At 39.6% G+C, this 12097-nt stretch overlaps 1 protein-coding gene across 1 annotated transcript in view; it reads left to right on the top strand.

Moving 5' to 3' along the window:
* The window catches only part of zmat4a (zinc finger, matrin-type 4a), a 188942-nt gene that overhangs the window by 122953 nt on the left and 53892 nt on the right, over positions 1–12097 (top strand). The gene's annotated exons all lie outside the window — the stretch shown is intronic.

Below are 12097 nucleotides of genomic sequence, written 5' to 3'. Positions count from 1 at the left end.
CAACTCCCTATAAGCAGGCACTTTGTGATCATGGGAAGGAAAAACTCCCCTTTAACAGGAAGAAACCTCCTGCAGAACAGGCTCAGGGAGGGGCGGGGCCATCTGCTGTCATTGGTTGGGATTGAGAGAAACACAGACACAGAGAAGAGTGGATTTGAGAGCTTCTTAAGTACAGTTTTTCTAGCATAAAACTTCAATTAGAAAAACTGTTAACAGCTGACACTGAAAATGCTTCTGTAAACCTGCATGCTCTTTTTAACATCTGACTACAAACTACAAAATCTGAAAAAGTTAGGACAGAAAAAGCACAGGGACTTGCAAATCTCACAAACCCACATTTCATTTACAATAGAGCATAAAAAACATATCGAATGTGTAAACTGAGAGAACATACCATTTTAAGAAAACTATATCATTTTGAATTTAATGCCAACAAGTCTCAAAAATGTTGGGCCAGAGTCATGTTTACCACTGTTTAGCATCCCCTCTTGTGGATCTGCAGACAGCAGAGGGTCTATCAGGCCAATAAGCAAGCTGCTGTGTGTTTGCGTGTGTGTGTGTGTGTGTGTGTATGTCGTTGGACTAAACAGCTACGAGGCTGCTAGTATGAAATGTGGCATGTGTACTGCCTGTTTGACTTGATACAGCAAGACCGTCAGGCTCAGATGATTCACTCGGTTGTCTTATAAAAAAAATTTCATTTCAGACATCATTGTCAAAATCATTAAGTCTCTACAAAAAAATAGGCTACTTTCCCAGATAGTAGAATTTACTGCGCTCTCTGCGCTTAGCGCAATGTTTCAGCTCTCAATTTTATCTCTGCGGAAAAAAACTTTCCACTTTTATCCAGATGATACTTAAACCTGTAACATTGAGAAGCAGGGCCCTTTTCATTGAGTTTAAAGTGTCCTTTACACAGCAGGTGCCACATCAAGCTGAAGCCATCTGTCTCTTAGTGATGGTGACGACCCCTGCCTTCTGAAGTGAACTGAACCCTCAATCAAAGCACAGAGGGGTGTTTAACAGTGTGGATTTAATGATGCTCTAAATGGGAGGAAAGGCTTTCAGTCCTTTATGTGGCTGCTGGGTTATTTGATGCCAAAGACCCATCCTGTAATAACACAGTGTGTTATGAGTCAGGAGCCACATATGGAAAGTAAAGACTTTAGGTAAAACTGGTGGGCTGCTAGACAAATGGCCTGGACACTCTGTCATAAAGCATACTAGAAAGAATATTAAATCAGAGTGTGATTATGCTTTGCTGGAGGAAGATACTATGTGGAGAGGCTGCACTGATGATGATAAATACTCTTTGCTTAGGCCATATAATCATGCCCCTCTAATTCCTGACTATTTGCAGCAAATTATTTTTCCAGAGTCTCTCCTCTTTTGGGAATTTTTCACATGAGATAAATTTAATCGAATAATCTACACTGTTTGACGTGCAACAGAAATCTAAGAGACACTTACCAGAAATCTGTCAAGACCACTATAGTCAAAACAAGGCTGACATTTCTATCTGCGATCATTTGTATCTGGTGGTACGGCCCATTGCTGGGAGGTGTGAAAGGAGGAGGTGGGTTGAAAAGCAGCTTGCAGATGAGCAGCAACTGTGGGCAGATTGAAGCACTGTAAATTCGCTCCTGCATCCAAATCAGATGTGAATTCAGATGTGCCAATCACCTCAATGGCCACAGGTGTTTAAAATCAGGCACCTAGGCATGCAGACTGCTTCTACAAACATTTTTGAACAAATGGCTCGCTCTCAGGAGTGGCATTATAATAAGATGCTACCTGTGCAAAAGTCCAGTTTTGAATTTCCTTACTACTAAATTTTCCATGTTCAACTGTTAGTGGTAAGTCGTGATAGAGTGGGGTCAGCAGATCCTGAGGCTTTCTGCAGAGTCATTAGCTACATACAGGTGTTCAATTAAATATGTGTGCACTGCCCTCGTGAACTTTTTGTTTTGTTCTCCATTTAACTGATAAAACAATTCGAGAGATGTTGACAACATTATAGTGATAATTAACATGTTTACCAAAACTGCTGTATTGAATTTAAAACAATATTTGAGATGCTGCCTTTCTTTGAACAGTCTGGAGCGCAGAAGTGTACTGTGAGAATAATTAACCTTCTTTCTGTTCTCTCACGTCTTTATCTCAGCAAACAGTAAACATTTAACCTCTTTTGAGTTCCCATTCGCTCTAACTTCTTTAATTCTGTCATCACTGTGTCTGGAAATCGCCTGAATGTTATGATACCAGGAGCTGTGCTTTTGGGGGAGTGTTGCATCTGAGTATTACGCTTTTAGTTCTTCGTAAATTTAGAGCTTTTTTCCTGCTTTAATCCGAGGCTGCATTAGTCTGCCTATAGATTTCCTAGTAGAGTCTTTATATTTGGGTTGCAGAAATGCAATCCTCTCTCTTTGAGCAAGGCGTTACATTTCTCTCAGCTCCAGGGCTGCTGTTATGCTGCTGACCTCTGACCTGCATGCTAAAGCAGCTGCAGGGATTAAATTGAGTCTGACAGTTTACATTGGCCTATTATAGTGGGGGTCACTCTATAACCGTAAAGTCCAACATTTAAATCCTACATAACATCCTTTTGCTGTGGAGGGGCGAATGAGCCAACCACTGAATGTAAAGTGTAATGCAAATGGCCTCACTGAGGGCCAGCTGTGCAGCAGACAGCGAGTCCTGACACTTCAGGCTCCATACATCCTCTCTCCCGCCATGTTTTTCACTGGACTTTGCTATTTTTGAAATGTTGACTGGTGTAATGGAAGCTAATGGGACAAAACTAAATGTTGACTTAGGGTGAGCTGTGCAGTGGAGCGTTAAAGCTGATTAAGCTGATAGGGCTTCTTCGTGTTGGGGAGTGCTTGTTGCAGCACGTTGCTCGTTCGGGGGTTAATGCCGTCATCCATGCGTGAAGGCACAAGTGGGCAGCCCCAAGAAGAGCTGGCTTCTCTTCCGTTTGCCAAGTAGAATTTAGGTTTTCCTCTTTAGGCATCTAATGGAGATAACAGCTTGTTATTCACAGGGCTACACTTGCATGGCCACAGTTACGTTGACGCTGATCAGTGCTCATTAAAGCCGTCACATTGTGCTCTGTCTGCCAGCTACAAATCTTTGCTTTAAAAAAGCTGGCAAAATGTTGCTAATGTAGCTCATTTTAAAGTATTTTTTCCTGGGCAGTGTTTTTCCTGAGCATTTATAGTTTCTCACATTTGTCTTTGCAAAAATGTGACATTTTGGGTTATTATATCACCATTATGTTCACAGCACCCTTTCAGGACTTATACATTAGGTTTATTGTTTGACATAAGCCAAAAAGACATGAAGTGTCATGATGATGCAGAACCAAAGTTAATTAGCTAGATTTCAAAAGCATTAAAAGTCATGTCAGACATTAAAATCAAGTTATTTTTTATTTTCTATTTATTTATTTTTAGAAAGAGGGGCAATACATATTAATGAACATTTTAACAAATGTAAATATGCCAGATTATACCCTTGGGCTAATTTCCATCTGCAGACCCTCTGGCAGGTTGGTGTTAAACACAAGTTAGTAAAAACATACAGAGACACTATTTACAGGTCATGTGACAAGGACAAAAACAGTGATCACATTATACTAGAACAAACAATGACAAGGAGAGTGGACACAGAGGACAGTATAGATAACAATAATGGAAACACATGGAAATACAATTATATTGCACAAACTCCAGTATTGTACATGCCCTGACCGTTGTGATATTGCGTTCACCCATTGCACTAACAGTTGTTTCCCTTTTTGTAATACACTAACTCTTTTTCCCGTCCAATATAAAGCATGATTATTAAACATGATCACATGTTTGTGTGTCCCTCAGCCGCCCTTTTAAGTGACTCTTAAAGATGGGTAGACTTGTACTTTCCCTCACTGACAGTGGAAGACTATTCCAGAAGCTCACTCCCTGATATGACAGAGCATTCTGTGAAAAGATGGTCCGCCTGAATGCCAGTTCACAATCACCTCTAACAGTGGCTCGAGTCGGTCGAGACCCGGCAACACTGCTAGACTTTTGTTTAATAAAATCACTCATTGGTGGAGGCACCAGACCATGTATAACTTTGTATATTAGACAAGCAGATTTAAATAATTTGAAATTAGTAAAATTTAAAAACTTGTATTTTTCTAAAATTTGACAATGGTGATATGAAAAAGGTTTTTTATCTAATATTTTCAATGCTCTTTTGTAGCATACTTCGATTGGCCCAATAGCAGCAGAGCTCGTATAGGACCAACTTGTAATATAATATTCAATATGAATATTATATTACAATATATATAGCCTATATACTGGCTCATATTCTTTTTTTTTTTATTTTTTTATAAATTTTATTTTCAGTCACAGCAGCATGTTAATAACAAAACATTGAACATAAAGTAGTTTGCTGTTCAGTATTTACAATACCCCAAAAGATAACAGAAATAGAAAGGGAAAAACAAACAAACCAAAGAAACCCCTACAAAACAACAAAAAACAAACAACAACAAACAAATATAAAAATAAAATGTATAAGGGACATTCAGTGTACAGTTAACTATGATAGTGATATAGAGATATGGCATCTGGTCATGATAAGGTGGTCATTTTAAACGTTTCCATGTACATCAGGAACGGCTGCCATGCCTTAAGAAATTTGGTGGTTGAACCTGCCAGTGTATATCTCATCTTTTCTAAATGTAAAAACCTCATGAGCTCTGCAAGCCACTGTTCATGTGTGGAAGGAGCTTCCTGCTTCCATCTTAAAAGTATAAGGCGCCTTGCGATAAGTGAAGCAAAGGCAATAGAATTCGAATAGTATTTTGGCAAAGTGATGTCTTGAGGTATCACCCCAAAGATAGCCGTTAGAACAGAGGGATCATATTTAACGTTATACATCTCTGACAGAGTGTTAAATATAGACACCCAATAGTTATGAAGATTGGGGCATGTCCAAAAGGTATGAAGGAGCGAACCTGTTTCTGCTTTACATCTGTTACACAGAGGGTCAGCCCCTGGATAGAACTTGGCTAACTTTTCCTTGGAGATATGTAATCGGTGTAGGACCTTGAATTGAAGGAGCCCATGCCTGGCACATATCGAAGAAGAGTGTACCCTCCGGAGAAAAGATTGCCAGAGTTCATCTGTTATAGTCATCCCAAGGTCTTTCTCCCACTGTGCTTTAAGGATGGAGAGAGAAGGAGATTGAAGATCTAATAATATAGCATAGATTTCTTTAATCGCCCCTCTCTTATGAACGTTTATATTAATAATTTTATCCAAAGAGGTTTCCTCAGGTAGTTCCGGAAACGAAGGAAATCGACTCTTTACAAAGTGGCGAATTTGTAGATAGCGGAAAAAATGTTGCCGAGGAACATTAAACTGCTTCAGGAGCTGCGTGAATGAGGCAAAAATCCCATCTACAAAAAGGTCTTTGATATTTCTAAGGCCATTACTTTCCCATATTTTAAAGGCAGAATCCATCATGGAGGGTGGGAACATATGATTTGAGCAGATAGGTGCTTTAATTGACATTAAGTGTAACCCCAACCTTTTCCTACATTGCACCCAGATTCTGAGCGAGTCATACAACAAAGGATTACGTTTATGGGTGTATAGTTCTAATGGGAGAGCTGAACTCAACAACGCTGATAGGCAAATTTTGCCACAATTGGATGACTCAATTTGGAGCCAAGCTGGAGTCTCTGTAGTAAAATTACTCATCCAGTACAGCATATTTCGAATATTTGCTGCCCAATAATAAGACTGAAAGTTCGGCAAGGCTAATCCACCCATTGGTCTAGTCCTCTGCATGAAATCTTTGCGAATTCGTGGACTTTTGCCATTCCAAATAAATGCAGAGATATGCTTATTCAGTGTTATAAAATACTTATTGGGTAAGTAGCATGGGATACATTGAAATAAATAAAGGAACTTGGGTAGTATGTTCATTTTGATAGAATTGATGCGGCCAATTAATGACAGTGGTAAATTGTTCCATCTCTGAAGATCTGTCTCAGTATTCTTAAGCAGCGGGACAAAGTTTCTTTCATAAAGACCTTTGTATGAGTGGGTAACCTTAACCCCCAGATAGGTCACATACCCTGATTTAACGTTAAATTGAAAATCTGAAAATGAAATCTTCCTGGCTATAGAGTTGACACAGAGAAGTTCACTTTTATGTAGGTTCAACTTGTAACCCGAAATATTACCAAAACATTCAAGAGTGGCAAGAGCACGGGGAAGAGAGCATAAAGGCTCTGACATATACAGCAGGAGGTCGTCAGCATATAAGGATATTTTGTGCTCCTGGTCACCTCTGAAGATGCCCTTAATGCAACTGTTAGCCCGCAGTTTAATCGCCAATGGTTCAATTGATAATGCAAAAAGAAGAGGGGATAAGGGACAACCTTGTCTCGTACCACGGAGAAGTGGGAAATAAGAAGAGAATAACGAATTTGTTCTAACACGTGCCATAGGTGAGGAGTAAAGTAACCGAATCCATGAAATGAAATTAGGGCCGAATCCAAATTTATGTAGAGTATAAAACAGATAATCCCACTCCACCCGGTCAAATGCCTTCTCAGCATCGAGTAATAAGGCAATTTCAGGGGTCGTAGTTGACTTGGTGTGTAATATGTTTAAAAACCTGCGCAGGTTGAAAAAACCATGCCTACCCTTCACAAAACCTGTCTGATCTGGAGAAACTAACAATGGTAGATATTGCTCTAGCCTGAGAGCAAGTGTTTTTGACAGTATTTTTAAATCTACATTTAAGAGTGATATAGGACGATATGATGAACACTCTGATGGATCCTTATTTGGCTTCAATAGGAGTGAGATGGTTGCTTGTCGAAGCGTTAGGGGAAGACATTTTGAAACCAATGACTCAATGAACATGTCCCGTAATAGAGGTGATAAACTGTCTTTAAAGGTCTTGAAAAATTCAACCGGATACCCATCCGGACCCGGGGATTTGCCATTCTGCATTGAGCTAATCGCCAATTTAATTTCTTCCACTGTAATTTGCTCTTCCAATTGGTCTCTGAATGCCGAGGTCAAAGTCGGAACTGTCATTCCATCAAAAAAAGCCTCAAACAATTCAGGCGCGTTTAAAGATTCAGAATCATAGAGACTGGAATAGAATATTCTGAAACTCTCATTTATTTTTTGTGGAGTAGTGGTGACATGTCCAGATTTAGTCCTAATTTCAGGGATTATACGAGTTGCTTCTGATTTACGAAGCTGATGTGCTAAAATTTTAGATGCTTTTTCTCCGTGTTCATACCATCTTCCTCTAGATTTAAGAATCATAGACTCTGACTGCCGGGTTGAGATTAAATTAAATTCAGTTTGTAACGTTAGTCTTTGTTTATACAGTTCTGGAGAGGGGGTTGTAGAGTGTTGCTCATCCAATTGCGAAATAAGGTGTATCAATTCAGAAAGACGTTTCTTTTTCTGTTTTCTAGTATATGAACAGTATGATATAATATGGCCCCGTAAGAATGCTTTTAAGCTTTCCCAAATCGTACTATAGGCCATGCCAGGCGTAATGTTTGTTCTTAAAAAGACATCAATTTGTTTGGAAAGATATTCCACAAACTCCTTATCTGACAAAGAAAGAGGATTGAGTCTCCAGGAGTACACAAAGGGTTCATCCAGGAAGCTGAGTTCCAAAACAAGTGGACTGTGATCAGATATTACTATGCTACTGTATTTACAAGTCTTGATATTGGGAAGCAATTTTTTGTCAACAAAAAAGTAGTCTATACGAGAATACGTTTGATGCACTGCAGAAAAAAAGGAATATTGTTTAGTGGAGGGGTAGAGAAATCGCCACGCATCAACAGCCCCATAGGTTTGTAAATATGACTGTAACACTAATGAGGATTTAGGGAGTGGAAGTCTTTTATCTGAGGAGCGATCTAGTACTGGATCCATAACAGTATTCATGTCCCCTCCAAGGATCAATTGGTGTGTATTGATCTGTGGAAGGGAATTAAGAAAGTCATTGAAAAAAGTTGAGTCATTCCAATTCGGAGCATATACGTTTGCTAAAACAAGTGAAGTATTAAACAGGGACCCTGTCACCACTACATAGCGACCATTTGGGTCAGCTATTGTGTGAGAGACGATAAATGGAGTATTCTTATTAATCAAAATTGCTGCACCTCTGGCTTTACCATTGAATTTGGAATGAAAAATTTGTCCAACCCAATTTCGTCTTAATCTGGCATGATCTGTATTCTTAAGGTGTGTTTCTTGAAGAAACGCTACATGTACTTTAAGATAAAGAAGATGAGAGAGTACCTTATTTCGTTTCACTGGGTGGTTCAATCCCTTCACATTCCAACTAATAAAGTTAACATGGCAGCCATTACTCACAGCAGTTGAAGTGTCATCAACAGAAGTCATCACCATATAAGTACATGATGAAAAAGGTGGTTCCAAACGCAAATACCAATTCTATCATGGGTGTACACTGAAATGTTGTTGTTAACAATAATCTGAGCAAATAATATACAACAAAAAAAGAAAAAAACAACAGAAGGAAAAAAGAATAGATAAGTCCCTCCCACCCACCTCCCCGTGTTCAGTGTTGTCCCCAAACGACACACACCAATTTCCCAAAGCTCCCCTGCTTCTATTAAGAGTCCCATTCACCTTATTCATAACCACAGCCCCACATAAGCAGAAACATCTGAACTATGAATCACACATGTAGTCCAAAATATATTCAAATTAGAAAGTCACAAAGTCCAACATAATAGAGTAAAATAATTAAGAGAAGGAAAGAGAAAAACTCCCACGTCAAATTTACCTGTAACCGAAAAACGGACCTGTTTCACTTCTCATCAAAGCTGACCCCGGAGTCCCTTTTAAGTGACAAGTACTGGAATATAGTTAACCTCCCAGGAAACAAGGGCAAGCTCACCAACATCTGAGATTTCTAAATGAACATCGAACATGAAACTAAGCTAAACCAGAGATCGTCCGTTTATTGATTGACAAAAATATAGTCACGATGGTATGAAAGTCCCGGTGGTTCTTATGAAATGTCATTCGGGAGACGACTCAAACTTGGAGTCAATGAAATCTTTCACTGCTTTAGGAGAGTCGAATACCTGTGTTTCTCCATTAAACGAGATCCGAAGCCGGGCAGGATAAAGAAGGCCGTAGCGAACTCCGTCTTTTTTCCGTAGTAGTCCCTTTACCTCGCTGAAAGCAGCCCGGCGTCTGGCCAGGTCGGCGCTGTAGTCAGGAAAGATGAATATCTGCTCCCCTTGAAACTCCAGCCGGCCTTTCTGTCTGGCTAAGCGCTGTATCCGCTCCTTCTCCTGGTAGTAATGAATGCGAACAATGAACGGCCGCGGTCGCCCTCCCTCTGTGGGCAGCGCAACCGCCGCCCGGTGAGCTCTGTCCAGGATCGGAGCCTGCTCCAAACCGCCGGGACCACCCAGTACAACGTGCAACAGATCAGCCACAAATTTAGTGGGATTCCCTTGTTCGGCTCCCTCCGGCACTCCTAATATACGCAAGTTGCATCGTCTTCCCCGATTCTCCAAGTCGTCCGTTTTCAGCAGCAACTTCTTGTATTGGTTACTCAGATCTGCGAAACATGTCTCCATAACTTCCAGCCGCTTATCCAGATTATTCAAGCCTTCTTCGTGTTCGCCCAACTTCTCAGTACATTCGTCAAGAGCGGTTTGGATGGGCGAAATGGCTCGTTTAATTTCGTCCCGTAGGTTGTCATTTTCCTCTTGAATCACTTCTTTGACAATGTCGCGGAAAGCTAGCAGTGTCGCTGGATCAACGGTAGTTTTGCTAGCGGTCTCTGAGCAGCTAGCCTGCGCTCCTTTAGCAGAATGCTTGGGAGGCATTTCACTTCGAGACAAGCCAAAAAGACGGAAAGAAAAACAGCTAAAACAATGCTGACTTTCTTAATAGAGCTTAAGAAATCTCTGAATTGGGCCACAATAGGTGAACCATAAAGTAATTTAACAGATAAATGGGAGCTCGTGGTTTGCGCGTCTACTCCATAACACGCCCCCTAGCGGACCCCGCTTACTGGCTCATATTCAATATGAGCCAGTATCATGGATTGCTGCTGTGTCTGTTAATGATGTGCGGATATGTCTAAAGTTCTGTATATTAACATTTACAGTTTTTACTACTTTTTTAATGTGTTTTTTAAAGGATAATTATGGTCTAGAAACACAGAGAACACTTTGTTCTTATTATTTGTGTCCTTAAATTTTGTTGTTTGTTTTGCTATCAGTTATGTCAGTCCATGACAACTAATGTCAAAAGTCTGTTTGTATCCATACAGTTACAGTGTACCCAGTGTTAAAAAGGTATATATATTCCCAAAAAGTTAAAAGGTGTTTCTTGGTTTAAATAATTGCAGTTTGAGGAGACAGTCTGTTTGGGGTCTAGTAAACAAACAAGTTAGCATATTGATTTAACTCTTAGACTTGATAAAAAGCATTTGGGCAAAATTCAGGAAGAAGGTTTTAGGTTCAGTCTTTGCTTTGCTGTCCGCTTGTCTGGGGCAGATATGAGAGAAAGAAGATTCAAGGGTTCAGTAAGAACAAGCAAGTATTTTACAAATGCCTCCCTGTTTCAACCTATTAAATAATAATTTTTTTTTTTTTAAAAAAGTCATTCTTTAACTTTATACTAAAAAATGTTGCCAGGAATCAGAAGTGGTCCTTGAATCAAAACCACATGGGTACAAATTAGCACCCATTGTCGAATGGCAATACCTTAGAGTACTGTTTAAGCTGTAGTACCTCTTCATGCCTCTTCTTCATCTGCGACAAAAATGTATGAATAATAAAGATGAAAATTTGACTGTGAGGCCAAATCAGGTTAGAAGTTAGCCCACAATGGTTTGAGAGTTAAGCCTAACATAATGGGCCCATTTTAATAAACCATAAAATCCCCCATAGTGTTTTAGATTCTCCTGAAGTAAGAGAGTGAATTCATGCAAGTCAGAGTGTGCTTTTCCCCTGAACAATCACAAGCTTTTTCATTTCGTAACCACTGGAAATGATTTCATATTTCTGACAGCTTAGTTAGACAGTTCAGATCTGCTTCTTATGTTTATGAGTCCCAGTTAGAAGATAATTTGATATGTGGTTATGTATTTATTTTGTTTTGTTGTTTGAGTTTTACACCTATTTTTATTTTTATTTTTTCCAAATGTTTAAAGCTGTTAGACACAAAAAATTTAACCTGGTGTTTCAATCTTTTACTAAAGTCACTGTGATTGCTTTTGCTTTGTATTTGTTTCTTCAAAATATGAAATTAAAGCTGTATCATACATTGTTAGTTTTTTTTCAGTCGTACTTCTTTCTCTGAAATTTGAGGTTAACTTAGTGTAAGAAAGTCTAAGGAGCTTGGAAAGAAAAGCGTCTGGTTTTCTTTAAGTTTCCTTGAAGACATTTCACCTCTCATCCAAAAAGCTTCTTCAGTTCTAAGAGTAATTGGTGGAGAGTTTGAGATCCCTCCCAGACGCCTTACTGCCCTCTCACATCCCGGTCCATATGACCTCAGTAAATCACATGATAGGGTGGGGCTAGGTTTCACAATGGGTTACCTGAAACTTTGGCTAGTTGTAACCCACACCTGTTTTCACACTTTAGCCCGTGTTATTAGGTAGAGGATCAATAGGGGGTCCATGACCGTCTTGCGGACACTCCCATAGGGCTTAAAATCTGGGACTCTCCACCAATGGCTCTTAGAACTGAAGAAGCTTCTCAGATCGGAGGTCAAACGTCGTGAAACTTGAAGAAGTCCAGACGCTTTTGTTTCCAAGCGCCTTTGACTCCAATGACCTGGATGACTTAGAACCTTCACAGACTTAGTGTAAGAAAGTATTTATAGTAATTTTATGCAGCTTATCTGCGTGAAGAGCCAAATATGGAAAGTAAAGACTGTAGGTAAAACTGGTGGGCTGCTAGACAAATGTCCTGGACACTCTATCATAAAGCATCCTAGAAATAATATTAAATCAGAGTGTGATTATGCTTTACTGGAGGCGGATACTGTGGAGACTG

The sequence above is a fragment of the Neolamprologus brichardi genome, chromosome 12 (assembly GCF_056152115.1).
Source record: "Neolamprologus brichardi isolate AB-2024 chromosome 12, ASM5615211v1, whole genome shotgun sequence".
NCBI lineage: Eukaryota > Metazoa > Chordata > Actinopteri > Cichliformes > Cichlidae > Neolamprologus > Neolamprologus brichardi.
Note: the sequence above shows the minus strand (reverse complement) of the source record. Positions and strands in the feature narration are given on the sequence as shown.